The 16,702-nt window shown below is 44.9% G+C and overlaps 3 long non-coding RNA genes across 4 annotated transcripts in view; 1 reads left to right on the top strand and 2 right to left on the bottom strand.

The window, feature by feature from the left end:
• Positions 1–964: 964 nt before the first annotated feature.
• LOC111773392 (uncharacterized) lies at positions 965–8,798 on the bottom strand. The gene is made up of 2 exons (XR_002807763.2): positions 8,685–8,798; positions 965–5,548 (listed from the first exon to the last, which is right to left on the bottom strand). It is a non-coding gene; the product is annotated as an uncharacterized lncRNA (long non-coding RNA).
• Positions 8,799–8,916: 118 nt separating this feature from the next.
• Positions 8,917–16,702, top strand: part of LOC102147651 (uncharacterized) — a 40,091-nt gene continuing 32,305 nt past the window's right edge. Inside the window, exons 1-2 of one of the 2 annotated variants that reach the window (XR_011438707.1) lie at positions 8,917–9,119; positions 16,097–16,212. This is a non-coding gene — a long non-coding RNA (uncharacterized lncRNA). The remainder of the gene's footprint in view (positions 9,120–16,096; positions 16,213–16,702) is intronic. The other variant, XR_011438708.1, reaches the window with a different exon arrangement.
• Positions 10,025–16,595, bottom strand: LOC138924085 (uncharacterized). Its single transcript, XR_011438709.1, has 2 exons — positions 16,113–16,595; positions 10,025–13,253 (listed from the first exon to the last, which is right to left on the bottom strand). It is a non-coding gene; the product is annotated as an uncharacterized lncRNA (long non-coding RNA).

Below are 16,702 nucleotides of genomic sequence, written 5' to 3'. Positions count from 1 at the left end.
GGGATGCTGCCACAGCATGGCCTGATGAGCAGTATGTAGGTCCATGCTCAGGATCTGAACTGATGAACCCTGGGCCACTAAAGCAGAGTGCACAAACTTAACTGTTCTGCCAAAGGGCCAGCCCCCATTCCTCTGTTGAAGGACACTTGAGTTGCTTCTATTGTGAATAATGCTGCTATGAACAGGGGTATACAAATATCTCTTTGAGACTCTGCTTTCAATTAGTTTTGATAAATACCCAGAAATGAAATTATTGGATCATTATTTGGTAATTCTATGTTTAATTTTTTGAGGAACTGCCACACTGTGGCCACACCATTTTACATTCCTACCAAAAGAGTACAAGGGTTCCAATTTCTCCATATCCCTATCAACACTTCATTTTTTTAATTTTTTTTATATTAGTCACCTTAATGGTGTGAAGTGATATCTCATTGTGGTTTTGATTTGCATTTGTGTTTTCCTGATGATTAGTGACATGAAGCATCTTTTCATGTGCTTATTGACTATTTGTATATCTTCTTTGGTGAAATGTCTATTCAAGGCTTTTGCCCATTTTTTAACTGGGTTGTTTATTTTGTTGTTGTTGAATTATAGGAGTTTCTTTTATTTTTTGTATCTTCATTTCAGCAGACTCTCTGTGTTGTTATCGCCAAGATATCACATCATTTGTCTTCTACAGATAGTAATGCCAAATTGGACAATCCTTCTTTTATTTTTTTTTTTTTTTTTTTTTGAGGAAGATTAGCCCTGAGCTAACATCTGCTGCCAATCCTCCTCTTTTAGCTCAGGAAGACTGGCCCTGAGCTAACATCCATGCCCATCTTCCTCCCCTTTACATGTGGGACACCTACCACAGCATGGCTTGCCAAGCAGTGCCATGTCTGCACCCTGGATCCGAACCAGCAAACCCTGGGCCTCCGAACCAGAACGTGCGCATTTAACCACTGCACCACTGGGCCAGCCCTTATAGGAGTTCTTTATAGATTCTGAATATTAAGCTCTTGTCAGACATATGATTTACAAATATTCTCTCCCATTTCATGGGTTGCCTTTTCATTCTCCTGATTGTGTCCTTTGATGCACAGACGTTTTACGTTGATGTAGTCCAAACTGTTTATTTTTTTTCTTTTGTTGCTTCAGCTTTTGGTGCCATCTCCAAGAAATCATTGCCAAATCCAACGCCACAAGGCTTCCCCCCATGCTTTCTTATGAGTTTTATAGTTTCAGCTCTTACTTTTGGGTCTTCGGTAATGGTTTATATCTTGAGCTGGCAGGTAATTGGGCGCTCCTTGTGTTCTGTCTTACATTGTGCGGTTGGTTTGTGTATGTGTGTGCTTAGGTTCTCTATTGCTCTCCCTGCTTTTCTAGGGCCAGAAGAGATGAGGTCTGGTCAAACACCTTGCCACGGTCTCTGGTGCTGCGACCTAGAAATTTCTTTATGTATATCTTATTGAAGCTGATGCTTTCTTCTCTATCTGAGAGGTAAAAGCAATTAGCAAGCAAATATCATCTAAAGAATCAGAGTATTTGCCCCCATCTAAGTGCTAATCCTCCAGAACACCAACAGTACCAGAGAGCCAGAAGCCTCTCCCAAATTCCCGGGAGTAGGAGGAACCAACCAGACATCTGTATGGGTAGAATGACATTCCCCTCCAGCAACCTCCTCCCCTGAATCTCCTGTGATACTATTTGCCATAGAGTCACCAGGAAAGAAGAAATCCAGACATAGTTGGGTCTCCTCATGCAAGGACTTGAACATAGTATGGAAATCATAATTAGAGAGTTCTGGAAAGCAGGCACACCCTAGAAGGAAGCCCAGATGTGCCAGTGTTTTTACTATATTAAAATCACATGTACCAAGTGCCAAGCTCGTGATGCAAGGTCTATGTGTCATAGAAACACGTGGGAGACACTGTCCCTGTGCCGAAGAAACTCAATATAGTTGAGGAGGCCAATGTGTGTAACCCTATGGTGAATAAAACTAGCCTTGGGAGCCAAACAAACACATATCTGAGTCCTAGCTCCTTTCCTTTCCAGCTCTGTGACCGTGCCAAGTTACTTCTCCGAACCTCAGTTTCCTCATCCATAATATAGGGATGATAATATTTGCTTCACAGAGTTGTTAAGAATTAAATAAGACAACACTTACAAAGTGGTTAACGACGCCCAGCACAGAGGGAGCCCTCAGTAAAGGGTCTCACTTGTCGTGGAAGTGGTAGTAGTAACAAAAGCAAAATGGTGTGATGGCACCAGGCTTACATTCAACTTCACCTACTTCTAATCAGCAGAGGGGAGAAAACAATCAAAATAGTGCTCGAGATGCTGCTCAGGTGTGATGGGAGATGGGAAACCACAGCTCCTTGGACCATTTTGGTTCTCATGGGGGATCACCTCAATGAACTGATGATAATATCAATGATGAAACATCTCTTTCGCACAACATGGTGACTCAAGCCAAGCCAAGTGCTTTATCTGGAGCTCACCTGAGGAAACAGCCACCCTTCCCAGCAGCTGAAAACCTTGGCTGTGTTAGACTTGTTGAGAAACAGTATGTCCGTCTCCAATGGAGTAGCATCCTGGGAGATTTTCAAGGATACGAATCACTAACACTTACGTAAGGTTTACTTTGTGCTAGGCACTGTTCTGAGGGCTCTATATAGATGAGTTCATTTAATCTTCACAACAAATTTAAGAAATGAGAACTACTAGTGTCACTAGTCACTAGTGACTTTATAGATGTGGAAACTGAGGCACAGTGGAGGTAAGTAATTCACACAGGTAGGAAAGGACAGAGGCTGGATTTGAACTCAGGTGGTCTAGCTCTAGAGTCCATGCTCTTAATTGCTGGACTCTGCTACTTATTTTAAACATGCTTATTTTTATGTCTTATGCTGCCCACTTTGTGAGCCATGACTCTACAGTAGCAGAAGTGGCAGTGGGTGGCAGTTGCAGTGGCAGTGGAGTGGTGGTGGCAACAGTGTAAATCATAATCAGGGTTCAAGGGCATGAATGGGGACAGTCAACCACTAGACTGAAACTGCAGAACCTGAGATCTCTAAAAGTGAACCTTGAAATTCATTAAAGTTCTACCTTGACCTTGAAAGTAGAGTTGTCCTTTTCCTTCTGGGCCCAGAGGGGAGAAGGCACAGAACCCCCCAGAACAGGTGCAATGGGTCGAGAGCTCTGCTAAAAGAGGCTCCGAAAGCTACTTCTCCGATTCCCCCCTCCCCTAACACTGTTCTCACATCTCAACCAGGAAGAGCGGGGAATCAGACCCTGAGCCCGTCCCTGCCACTTTCGGGAACTCCAGAGGAATGCAAATTCCTTCCCTCCCCGGAGGAGATGCACTTCAGATCTCCCTAGTCCTGGACCTGGACGGGCCTGGCCAAGAGCCCCACCCTGAGGGCTGGGAGCCGTGGTGGGAGGCCCCTCACCAGCCTGTCACCATGTCTGAAACCCCACCATGTGGGCTTCCTTCCTGGGGATCAGTTCCTCACGTCTGTCCTGGTTGCCCTTCACAGATTATAGAACCCTCATTATGTCTTTTGGTTCTCACACCAGTAGTCGGGATGATGACTTGACCTTGGTTCCCAGCCAGCCCCACAGTCTAATGCTGATCCCTCCTAATGACTAAGTGAGATGTGACCCATTTTATTTTGGGTTTTTGCTGTTGCTGCTGCTGCTGTTGACCCTGCATTTGGCAAAAGTTAGCACAATACACACGTGGAGGTGAATGGCTGAAAGCTGAACAAAAACTCAGCAAGAAAAAGGGGAAAGTTAGCGTTCACTGGGTGCCAACTAGGTGCCAGGCATGGTTTTAACTCTCTAGACAATCCAATGCCCATTTCTGGGTGAGGAAACCAAGGATGGAAGGAGGTTAATTCGTTTGGAGTCGCACGGGTCCCAGAGGCTGAGCCATGGTTCCAAGCGGAGTCAGTCCACCCCACAGCCCTGGACAGTGCGGCTGGCTGACGAGGACGAGACCAAGGCTGGGAGAGATCCAGTGACTCACCCAAGGCCACATTGTGGTGAGGGACAGAACCAAGTCTTAGCTCAGAGCTCCTGAACCCCAACCCAGGAGCTCGTGCTTTCTGTGGGAGAATGGCGGCTCTGGTTACTCCTGAGAGAGGCAACACCTATGCAGTGTTCTGACCACTGAGCTGGCAAGCCAAGGAGGATGACACTCAAGATTGGAGAGGGAAGCCCTGCGGCCTCCTCAGCGCTCCTCAGGTGGGAGGTCTCACTGAAGGAGGTTGGACTCTGGAAGAAAGTCCACTTCACCCCAAGCATGTTTAAAGAACCCTGTCTCAAGCCTAGGGTTAGTCACCTCACCTCCGTCCAACTCTGTGCTCAGCCTGGGCTCTGGGGCACAGCCTGGCCCAGACAGTATTCTGGGTACAACGTGAGGGTAAGGGCCCCACTCACCCCACTGGCCCCACAAGGGCTCTGGGAACTCCCGAGGCGGCACAATGGGCTGACATTAGGTGCCTTGCTATTATGCTGCCCAACTCTCACCCTCATCTTTGGGCCCCTTCCTTGAATCCCCCTCCCAGGCCTTTCCACTGCTGAGCCGTCCTGATCCCACCCCTCCATCTAGCACCCCCATCATCTAGCAAGTCACTGGATCTCTCCCAGATTTACATCCCCTCAGAGGCTCCCCACAGTGAGGTCCCCTGACCTGCAGATTAGGCCTTATCAGAGCACTGGGTCCCATCTCCCTTCACAAAGATGAGGACTCCCCCAGGCCGAGCTGTTTCTTCCCCAGCGACAGGCATCTGCTCTTCGCCCCATCTGCACTGCTCTCCTCCTACTGCTACGGGCAAGATGTCCAATCTGGAAATTCAGGAGAAAGAGATGTGTTCCGGTCCCAGTTCTTCACTCCCTCCACGTCCAGGAGTGCCTGACCTCCAAGGGGTTTTTCTTCACAGAGGAGGAAGAGATTCTATTGCCAATAATGCCATGCCAGCCTCCACCCTGTGGGTTCAAGGTGAGTCCTCGTGGTTGAAACTGGTAGGAGGAAAAACAGAGACTTGGGCAGCTTTGATCTCATGATTTAAGTAAACCCCAGCCCCAGTGTGGGTGGAGCATCTCTCACACCAAAGACACAGTCCATGGTTGTGCTTGGGACTCCAAGACACAGGCGATTCTCAACCCCAAGAGCCCTCCTCCTCTTCATCCTACAAGCCCCAAGGATTTGGTCTTCTTCTTCCTCTGCAGCAGATCCACCATCCCTTCATCCGTTGGGTCGGCAGCAGTCACTGTCAGTCGCCAACTATCCATCAGTCCCCTCTCCCTCTTCCTTCTTGTTGCAGACCCCCTCTTCCCCGGCAAAGGATGAAAATGCCAAAGGCATTTTAAAGCTAACTTTGTACCTAGAAGTGGTTGATGGGCCCTGGTTCTGGCCAGTGATGTGAAGAAGTCTTCTAGAGAGGTGATGAGAAAGATTTTCTGCCTTGGTAAAAAAACAAGGTGTTGCCATGTCTTCTCAGAAAAAGGAAACAAAAGAAAAAATAAACAAGTGGGGCTTCATCAGACTAAAGAGCTTCTGCAAGGCAAAAGAAACTAGGATCAAAATAAAAAGACCACGCACCAATTGGGAGAAAATATTTGCAAATCATATATCCGATAAGGGGTTAATCTCCTTAATATATAAAGAACTCACACAACTGAACAACAAAAAAACAAACAGCCCAATCAAAAAATGGGCAGAGGAGATGAACAGACATTTTTCCGAAGAACATATACAGACGGCCAATAAACACATGAAAAGATGTTCAACATCACTAATCACCAGGGAAATGCAAATCAAAGCTTCCTAAGATACCACCTTATGCCTGTTAAAATGGCTATAATCACAAAGACTAAAAACAACAAATGTTGGGGAGGGTGTGGAGAAGGAACACTCATACACTGCTGGTAGAAATGCAAACTGGTGCGGCCACTATGAAAAACAGTATGGAGATTCTTCAAAAAACTAAAAGAAGAACTACCATATGACCCAGCTTTCCCACTGCTGGGTATCTATCCAAACAACTTGAAATCAACAATCCAAAGTAACATATGCACCCCTAAGTTCGTTGCAGCACTATTCACAATAGCCAAGACATAGAAGCAACCTAAGTGCCCATCGACTGATGATTGGATAAAAAAGATATGGTATATATAAACAATGGAATACTGATCAGTCATAAAATAAGACAAAATCATCCCATTTGCAACAACATGGATGGACCTTGAGGATATTATCTTAAGTGAAATAAGCCAGACTGAGAAAGACAAACACCAGATGATTTCACTTATATGTGGAATATAAATAAACACATGGACAAAGAAAACAGTTCAGTGGTTATCAGGGGAAAAGTGGTAGGGGATAGGCACAGGGGGTGAGGGGGAGCACTTATGTGGTGACAGTCAGGAAATAATGTACAACTGAAATTTAACAATGATGTAAACTATTATGAACTCAATTTAAAAAATTTTTTTAAATTTAAAAAAATTTTGAGATGCTAAAAAATTTTTTTAAAAAAGATATTGGAAGAAATTGCCCCCTGCCCTCCCTTCCTGCTTTCCCTGTTGTCATTGGAGAAGCTGTGCTTATTGCTGCTTGAGCATCTTTCTTGAGAGGAGCAAAAAGAATTGCAGAGAAATTGGCATGGTCGAACGGCAGAATTAACCAAACCAGGAGCCTCCGACATCTGGATTTCTTGTTGTATGAGATAATGAGCCTCTATTTATAATTCACTTTAAGTCAGTTATTCTGTGTTTTCTGCAACCAAAAGGATGCCAACTGGTACAAAGCTCCTCTTCTCAAAACTGATTGTAGAGGCACACTCAATCTCCAGCTGCCCTCCTTATAGCTGCCCAGAAATCAGACATCATCCACTAGTTCCAAACAGACACTCTCCAGCCACCAGACTCACTTGGGCTGAACTCCTGCCTCCTGCTTATGTCACGAAGGGAAGAAGAGATTGAGCAGTACACGGACACCTGAGCCCCACATCAGATCATGAGATCCCAGAGGGAGGAGGGGGTGATAAGGTAGAGAGTGGTGGTACCCAAGTTATCCAGTTTGGCTTTTCCACTGAGGCACTTGGTGTGATATTTCTACTATTTTCTAAATAATGTAAACATATTTCTACTATCCTCTAAACATGACCTCTTCCTTCTGTAACTTCCTCCTTATTAGGTCACTGCCTCTCACCACATCAGTTCTAACCCCTTCCCACCTTGCATTCAAGGCCTTCCACAGCCCACCCCAGCACACTCTGCTCTGGTGTGACAGGTCTCACAGTCCTACCCCATGCCCTCCTTCGGTTGTGCCCCCTTCTCTTGCCCACCCATGCATCTCCACCTTCCAACTCAGATCAAGTCCCACTTGCTCTACAAACTCCCTAACCGCAGCACCTCCACTGACCTCTTCCTTCCATGAAGACTTGAGATTTTCCTCCTCCACCACATCATTCAGCCCGTAATTACACGGTCATCATCATCCCAACTGTCATGAAAGTTTATCACCCATCACAAAAATCAGGACGTACTGGTCACAGTCCCAGAGGACATAAAGGCCACTCTGGCTTGAAGAGTCTCCAGCCCCACAGGAGCGGTCTCTGCCTGTGTCAATCCTGACTCACAGAAGGACAGGTTCACAACAATTGTATTTGTGAACAACATGTTCCTCAGGACCATCCCAGTGCATTATCCAAAGAGGCACATCCCGTAAAGAACAGCTAATGTCTACAGCAAACGGGGCAGCTTCTGACATTTCCCCTCACAAGTCTTAGAGTATCATCCATAACACCACAAGCACCATCTCCAGCCATTTCAAACTTTTCCAACACCTACTTTCAAAATATTTTGTCTTTGTGCATTTTTCTCAACCATAACCTATATGTTAAAATTTCTAAATTGCTTTTGTTACCTAAATGTCAACAGGAGTCTCCCTGTTCGTTGCTACCACCACCCCTGTCCCAATGCCATCCCCCCACCCCACATATGTCCAAAGCCCTCCCAAAGATTCCTCAGATTATGAGAGACGTTATATTCTTTTGCTCCTCTCGGCCTCTGGAGTCCGTTTTCACGCATGAAATGGCTGTCCTGTACCATGAGTCAGGAGTTGGCATGCTCCCCCGCCCTCTCTCCTACTAAAGTGATACTGCTGCCCCCTCCTGGCCTATCTTGGCAATGGCCCTGGGCAGCTCTGCAGCCTGCTCCCCTTGTCTTGCCTGCTCCTCTGAGTTGAGAGGGCTCATGTCCCTACCCCTCACATATACCCCGCCCACAACTACTTCTCCCGGGAGGCCAAGGACACATCATTACCTTCTTGGCAACAGACTGAAGGGGCAAGGGAGGGAGCAATGTTGGGCTCTCTCTGAATGCCCCAGAGAGAAGCCCTGCCATACCATTAGGCCAGTGCTTCCCGTGAGCCAGGGCTGTCACCCCCTAGAGCAGGACGAGGTCCTCTCCCTTAGAGAGGGAGCTTCCTGCGAGTCACTCTGTGGTTAGGGCCACAGCCCCTCCTTCTCCTGGGGTGCCTCAGGCCGGCTGAGGGAAAGCTAGTGGAACAGAGGGGCTGCAGGCCAACTGCACCCCCCCCCCCCCAGCAGCAAATGAGGGTGAATATCGTAGGTGAACTCCCAGCTGTTGAGGGCAGACCGGTCCCCGGGGACAGGCTGGGGTCACACCTCTCTGAACTGTGCTGAGACAGAGGATCCACTCCCAAGGTGTGGCAGGTTTTTCTCAGAGATTAATCCCATTATTAAAATGCAGAACACATAAGCTTCTCCCTGAGGGCTGATGTGGCTTCCCCACCCACCTCCCATGAGAACAAGCAATGACCTCACCTCCCGCCAGGGCCCAGGGCCTTTATTACCTCAGTGGCCTGTGCCTCACCCCCACCCCCATTCATCACTCTCCTATATCCCCCTGGGCTCCCCCGACAACACCGTGGGCCAGCCACACAGGCCATGGCAGACACAGATACTAGGGATCTTTGAGGGTCCTCAGCAAGAGCCAACACCCCAAATCCAGCTTGGAGGATCCAGAGACCTCAGAGCAGTTTGAGGGGGTTAAGTTCTCAGAGGTCAGGAGGGAAGAACCGCAATCTCCAGCCAATTCAGGTCAGAGTTGAGGCCCATCGCTGCCTCCCTTCTCTCGCAAACACCTCCCTCCCAGGGTCTGTCCCGCATTCAACTCACTTCGCACCCGCTGGGGGCCGGGCTGCCCTGGGCACTGGAGAGACAAAGTCAGCAGACGGGATTCTTGCCCTCCCAGAGTTTGCAGTCAGAAAATTATCATTTTTAATTTTTCTTTTTTCTGTCTTCTTTTCTTTTATTAATTATAAAAGTCACCCATCTTCATTACAGAAAATCTGGACTATGCAAAAGCACATAAAATAGAAAATAAGAACCATTCGTGTTACAAATGATTGTTACTTCTTTATTGTATAGTGCTTCTTCCTTTATTTCTTATATTTTCATCGAACTAATACAGGCACCCAGCTTTTTGAAAGTTCAATAGTTCAGAGAAGCTTATAATAGAAAATAGGCGTCACCTGCCCTGCCTGCAGCCCCTCTCCTCAAATGCAGTCATTTTAACGACTTCTCTTGCTCTTGTTCTGCACTCAGTCTGTTTACCACCATCATTCGAACACTGTGGCTTATGTTCCTATTACTTTGTGTGTTGACTTGAGACATTATCTGCTGAATGCCGACCGTGAAAGACAAAGATGTCACTCGCCTTGAACTATTTCCCAACTCCTCTGCCTATCTTCCTCCGAGTGTTGATAGCTATATTATTATTTTAGCTCTTCTCTTGACTGCCTGTGTAACTTCTCATAAGAAACCTAAACCTCGCGTGGTTTCGTCTCAGCCAGGGCCTCTCCCCTCCCTACTCTGTTAGATGAGGATGTGCACGCCCGCCCTTTGCTCTGACTGCCTCCCAACCCTCCTCCTCCCACCGGCTCTCAGTTACACCTTGTAAAACACTAACATCCGGTTCTGGAATCACAATTAACTCTTCAGGCTTTGTTTATAGGTTTATTATAAATAACTGGAAACAAAAAAACAGGGTTTGCATTATTATGGCAACATAATTATTGTTTACTCTGTAGCCAGACATTGCTAAGATGACACTGCTTTATTTAATGGTCCAGGGTCACGCTCCTGGTCTCCTACAGGAGAGACCTACCATCAAAGTCAAGTAAATTCTTTTTTTCTTTTCCTCTGTCAATTGCTCAAAATCATGTCACATTTTAGTCTGCTTTGTTCTAGACCATGACTCTTCTTTTTTGAGGAAGATTGACCCTGAGCTAACATCTGTGTCCATCTTCCTCTATTTTATATGTGGGCTGCGTGCTACAGCATGGCTTGATAAGCAGTGCACATGTCCATGCCCGGGATCCGAACCGGCTAACTCTGGGCCACCAAAGCGGAGCCCTCGAACTCAGCCACTACGCCACCAGGCTGGCTTCTAGACCATGACTCTTCTTTTCTGTTTCGTCTAGAGTCTAATTGCTTTGGGTTTGTTTGGGTTTTTTTTTCTCTTCTTAAGAAAAGGAACCTATGCTTTTTACTGTATATTGTTAATGTCTTCTCGCTTCTAATTCTATTACATGAAATTTTTTCCACTAAAGTCATTTTTCTGGAAATCCGCTTATTGAATCTCTTTTGAGGATGCAGTTTTCTTCTGGCTCCTACATTTTCTCTCCATCTTCTTCTAGGACCTTTGATTATTCTGCTAGTTATTTTATCCTTTCTCTTTCATACTGCCAGTATTCTTCACTTCTGGCAATTTTATATCCTTAGGAATGAAAGATTAATTTAATTATTCTAAGTAGCTCTTATGGTTGATGCAGACTTTCCTTGCTAGTGTGAACATATATCTGTTTTCCCAGCTGGTTTCTTCCCTGCGTAGGAAGGTTTCTTAGAAGTACCGTTTATGTGTATTTGGCAAGCTGCTCTTGAGTGAATTGACAGCGAACCGGCTGTTTTTGCCAGAACTAGGAAGGCTTTATTCTGGGATGCCAAGAAAGAAGTTCCAGAGGGTTTGTTCCTTTTCTTTCGAGAAGAGCTGGGCCCAGGCAGCTATTGCTCTGCTGCCAGGTAAAAGAGAGAGGAGAGGGGTGTGACTGGCCTCCCTGTCTAGGCAGACTTTCAGTTAACCCTAGCATTGCCAAACCCCCTTCTCATCCCCATCCTCCAGTGCCAACTCATCCCCATCTCCTTGGGGTACCAAAATGTCCATCAGGTCCCGCCCTCACTCCAGTCCTTTCCCAGTGTCATGTTGTCTGAGGCTTCCTCCTCTCTGCTTCATCTACCAACACACCTCCTTCAATTTTTCCATCTTCTATAAGTGTTTAAATCTCTTACTCACTGTCTGATCCCTCTCACATTATCTTTGCTGCCATGGGTTTCTATCCTCTTTTTTTCTTTTTTTTAATTGAGTTCGTAATAGTTTACATCATTGTGAAGTTTCAGTTCTACATTATTTCTTGTCCATCCCCATATAAGTACTCCCCTTCACCCCGTGTCTCCCCACCCCCCACCCCACCCCCCCGTCCCCTGGTAACCACTGAACTGTTCTCTTTGTCCATGTGTGTTTGTTTATCTTCCACATATGAGTGAAGTCATATGGTGTTTATCTTTCTCAGTCTGGCTTCTTTCACTTAACATAATACCCTCATGCTCCATCCATGTTGTTGCAAATGGGATGATTTTGTCTTATTTTATGACTGATCAGTATTCCATTGATATATAGATCACATCTTCTTTATCCAATCATCAGTTGGTCAATGAGCACTTGGGTTGCTTGCATGTCTTGGCTATTGTGAATAGTGCTACAATGAACATAGGGGTACACAGGTCTCTTTGGATTGTTGATTTCAAGTTGTTTGGATAGATACCCAGTAGTGGGATAGCTGGGTCATATGGTAGTTCTACTTTTAGTTTTTTGAGGAATCTGCATACTGTTTTCCATAGTGGCTGCACCAGTTTGTATTCCCACCAGCAGAGTATGAGGGTCCCCTTTTCTCCACACCCTCTCCAACATTTGCTATTTTTAGACTTAGTGATTATAGTCATTTTAACAGGTGTAAGGCAGTTTCGAGTTGCATTTCCCTGATGATTAGTGATGTTGAACATCTTTTCATGTGCCTATTGGCCATCTGTATATCTTCTTTGGAAAAACGTCTGTTCACATCCTCCATCCATTTTTTGATCAGGCTGTTTGTTTTTTTGTTGTTCAGTTGTGTGAGTTCTTTATATATTATGGAGATTAACCCCTTATTGGATCTATGATTTGCAAATATTTTCTCTCAGTTGGTAGGTTGTCTTTTTGTTTTGATCCTGGTTTCTTTTGCCTTGCAGAAGCTCTTTAGTCTGATGAAGTCCCACTTGTTTATTTTTTCCTTTGTTTCCCTTGTCTGAGAAGACAAGGTATTCAAAAAGAACTTTTTAAGTTCAGTGTCATAGAGTGTACTACCTATATTTTCTCCCAGAAGTTTTATGGTTTCAGGACTTATCTTTAAGTCTTTGATCCATTTTGAGTTTATTTTTGTGTATAGCATGAGATAATAGTCTACTTTCATTCTTTTGCAAGTGGTTATCCAGATTTCCCAACACCCTTTATTAAAGAGACTATCTTTTCTCCATTGTGTGTTCTTGGCACCTTTGTCAAAGATTAGCTGTCCGTAGATGTGTGGTTTTATTTCTGCTCTTTCAGTTCTGTTCCATTGATCTGTGTGCCTGTTTTTGTGCCAGTACCATGCTGTTTTGTACTACATTTTGAAGTCAGGGATTGTGAAGCCTCTAGCTTTATTCTTTTTTCTCAAGATTGCTTTAGCAATTCAGGGCCTTTGGTTGGCCCCTGTGGTTTTAGAATTCTTTGTTCTATTTCCGTGAAGAATGTCATTGGGATTCTGATTGGGATTGCATTGAATCTGTAAATTGCTTTGGGTAATAGGACATTTTAACTATGTTTATTCTTCTGATCCATGTGCATGGAATCTCTTCCCATCGCTTTACGTCATCACCTATTTCTTTCAATAATGTCTTATAGTTTCCATTGCATATCTATCCACTTTTTAATGGGATCTCTGGAGAGAAGCACAAACACAAGTCCTCAACCCATTAGTATTTGGAACCAGATATCCATTATGATTCATTTACTGTGTTTTCTTCCAGGCCTTTTTCTGGCCATAAGTTTCCAGTTTATGTTCCACAGCATATTAATTTCACAGGAGATTAATAAGTTCTCTGAAAAGGAAAAAAAAGTGCAGACAAATAACTTTGGAAAGTTTCTCCCTCTTAGAAATTTACAGTACACTGTATCAGTCAATATTCAGAAATGCAAGCAGCAGAATGTGCCTAAAACTGATTTGAGCAGGAAAAGATTTTATTTAAATGGTGTTAGATAGCTCATAGACTCACCAGGAAGACTAGAAAATGAGGGCTTAGAAAATGGGGAAGAATAAACAAAAGTTACACAAACAGAAACACGGCCAAAATCATGCCACCGAAGCAGTCTGGTGAGGACTCTGCGTGGTCACCCTGAGCACTGGATGGCACTTGGGTACTGGCTTGGGTACTGGCAAAAGCTGCTGCCCATTGCCAGGAAGGGTTCTCCACCACCCTTGATTCTTGGAGTAACTGGTGCAGACCCAAACTCCCAGGCAGGGGCATCTGTCTAATCGGTGCAGCTGCCAGGGAAGAGAGACAGCAAGTAACTGGAATTCTCAGCTTCTGCAATAGGAGATGGGTTCTGCTTCATGAGATGAGATATTCTCCACATCTAGGATGTGAGTCCAGGAGCTAGACATCCAAAATGAAAAAATATCCACTACCCATATCCCATAAGGCTCTGAGAATATTTGCAAAAATAAATCCTGTCTGATATGGTTTCACTTAAGTTTCCCCAAACTTATTTGCCACAGAGCTCTTTTTCTCAATAATTATTAACGTCTCACAAAAGTAGTGCTTTACAGAAAGCAATGTGAGAAATGCTATTACATATATTTAGAGTAATATCATTATTATGCAAAATTATGATCACATTGTACATATAATTTTGTATCATTAATATGTAACAGTATATAATCTAACAGTATATAAGTTAACAGGGCGTAATTAATGTGCTTTCCTTGTTTCTGCTTTCTTAATTCTTTTCTTTTTATACTTCCTTGCTCTTTCCTTTGTTTTCCATTTTCATTTTATAGATTATGTTTTATTTCATCATATTCCCTCCAGTTATTTGGAAAACATGTATTTCACTCTCCACTGTTCCTGCAAGTACTTTAAAGATTTTCAAAAACTTTTTTTCAAATGTTATCCTAATCTTGAAAATGGAAAATAAAACTACATCTTTTCATTCTCCTCATGTGAAATAAGAAAATCAACACACTTTTATTTTTTCCCAACCCACTTACTACTTACTGATATTTGTTAATATGATTTGTGATTTAAAATCCAATTGTTGCTAATAAATTGTTGTGTTTACATTGCAGTTTTCTTAAAATAACTATTTTTTAAACTTACAGTATATTTTATTGTTATATTTTGATAATTTCAACCTAACCGTATTATTTAAGTGGTTTTATTGGTTTACTGTCAAGAATTCTAAGTCACCATTCTCAAGTTCTTAATTTTGATTTCAAGAGCAATATTTCTTCAAGTAATTTATTTCAAGAAGAGAATATAATTGGTACCAGCTCATGGCTTGTAGGAGCCTGGACACCTAGTCGGTGGTGGTGCTTAGAAGGGGTACCCCCTCCACGTGGGCAGGGAGGGATGCTCCTGGTTACACAGGGTTATCATCAACCAGACAAGTCTCCTGCAGGGTTCACTTTATTTTATGTGCATTTGCAAGCCTAGCTTTCTCTCTATCTATCTGAGGCAGCTGGGGTCCTGAGCTCCTCCCTGCTCTTTCCAAACTTTCAATATCTCATAAGAGACTGCAACTCCCGAAGAACCATAGGGCAGGAAGAAAGCATAAGAGAGAAGGAAGAGGAGACTGGAAGTAGTCCATAGCATTATTATGGTAACAATAATAGTAGCTGCTAAGAGTTCACTGGATTGCAGGATATCACTCATAGAAGGCCCGGTAGGTGATGCAGGTACAGGTGGATATGAAAAAAGCTAAATTAACAATGACAACAAATCCCAAACTTTCTCTAGAGCTCTAGCATCCATCACGTGGATCCACCCCTCTTAATCTTGAGTTAGTGTGCCATGCACAGTAAGCCATTCACTGAGACATGGTGCTTAGAGACGGAGAAAGGTTTATTCAAAGTGGCCAAAACGAGAAGGCAGAGGATAGGTTCTCTCAAATCCGCCTTAACAAGAGAAGAAAGCAGAGGGTTTTATAGAGCTAAGGGGCTTGGCAGGAAGATTTTCAAAAAACAAAGGGGTAATCCACAGTTTCTTTCATTCTTGATAAGGCCCTGGGCAATCTGACTTCTAGGGTCAATGGCAGCTGGGGGCTGATTATCTGATGATCATAACTTCCTCGAAGGAATTCTTTTTCTTCTCTAAGACAAGTTCATAAATCCTTGTGATCCTTGAGTCACCCATCAGGTTAAACAAGAAAACAGCAAATTGACAAGATTAACTTCTTTTCATAACAATGTCAAAAGTTAATCTTATTGAATATTTGCAATAACCTTCAGGTACCCAGCTTTAAAACCACATCACCTGGATCTGACCTCCATGTTCCAAGTACAATTTCTTCTCTGCTACAAGCCCTGTCTTGCTATATCACTCACGTATGCAGAGCCACATTGCAACCAGGTCAGGATGGCCAGCTGACCACCATTTATCAGATGCCTCTTCTGTTACAGGGCCAGGAGCACAGCAGGCTGGTCAGGGCCCATGGGCTATCAGATCAGCCAGGACTGTGGTCACGTGCCCACAATGGGGCAAGTAGGACTGAGGCAGTATAATTGGGAGTACCACCAGAACGAAGTGGAAACGGGAAGGAAAGTTCCCCAAGGAATGACGGACAAGGTCATCAGAAGGGGAAAAGAAGGTGGTCAGACCTGTGTGGATGAAAATGAATGCAGCAATGACCTCAAGGACTGACTGGCTTCCATGATCCTTCACAGGGCACTCTGAACTTACCGAGCTCCTTTGCACCAGTCATCTGGTCCCGTTTGACTCACGAGCTTTGTGCAGCTAACTTCCTTCACCAGCTCCATGAAGAAGAGTTTCCATTTCTAAGGTCAGGGCTGGGGAGGCTGCGGAATTTTTTGCCGGAGAACCCAGAGGTCACATGAGTCAGCTGCTGGGGCCAAGGCCTGGGTTCCCATGGCAGGTTGGCCAGAGGGGAGGGGCTGGCCCTGCAGCGAGGGAGTGGGGAGGGAAGAACCCAGACTGGGAATCCTCTCGCCCGCCCGCCAGGGCCACTCTCCAGAGGCCAGGCCCAGGGCCAAGTTGGTCCCCTCTCACACGCAAGTGAGAAGGCTAACAGTGCAGGTTCCCCCCAGTCAGGTGGAGCATGTGTCCTCACGGACACGGTGGGAGCACCCCCCAGTGGGGACTGGATAGTGCTTAGTTGTGGCTTTCTCCTCCAACAGCCGCTCAGCCAGGGGCCAGAAAGTGGCTTCCCCTCTGCGCTGAATTCCTCACCCCATGTCTCCACCCCCAACCCACGCTCCTCCTGAGGCTTCCAGCCAAGCCAAGAAGCCCGAGCCCCAACTCCACGCCCACCC

The sequence above is a fragment of the Equus caballus genome, chromosome 5 (assembly GCF_041296265.1).
Source record: "Equus caballus isolate H_3958 breed thoroughbred chromosome 5, TB-T2T, whole genome shotgun sequence".
Classification (NCBI taxonomy): Eukaryota; Metazoa; Chordata; class Mammalia; order Perissodactyla; family Equidae; genus Equus; species Equus caballus.
This window is presented reverse-complemented; position numbering and strand designations above follow the sequence as displayed.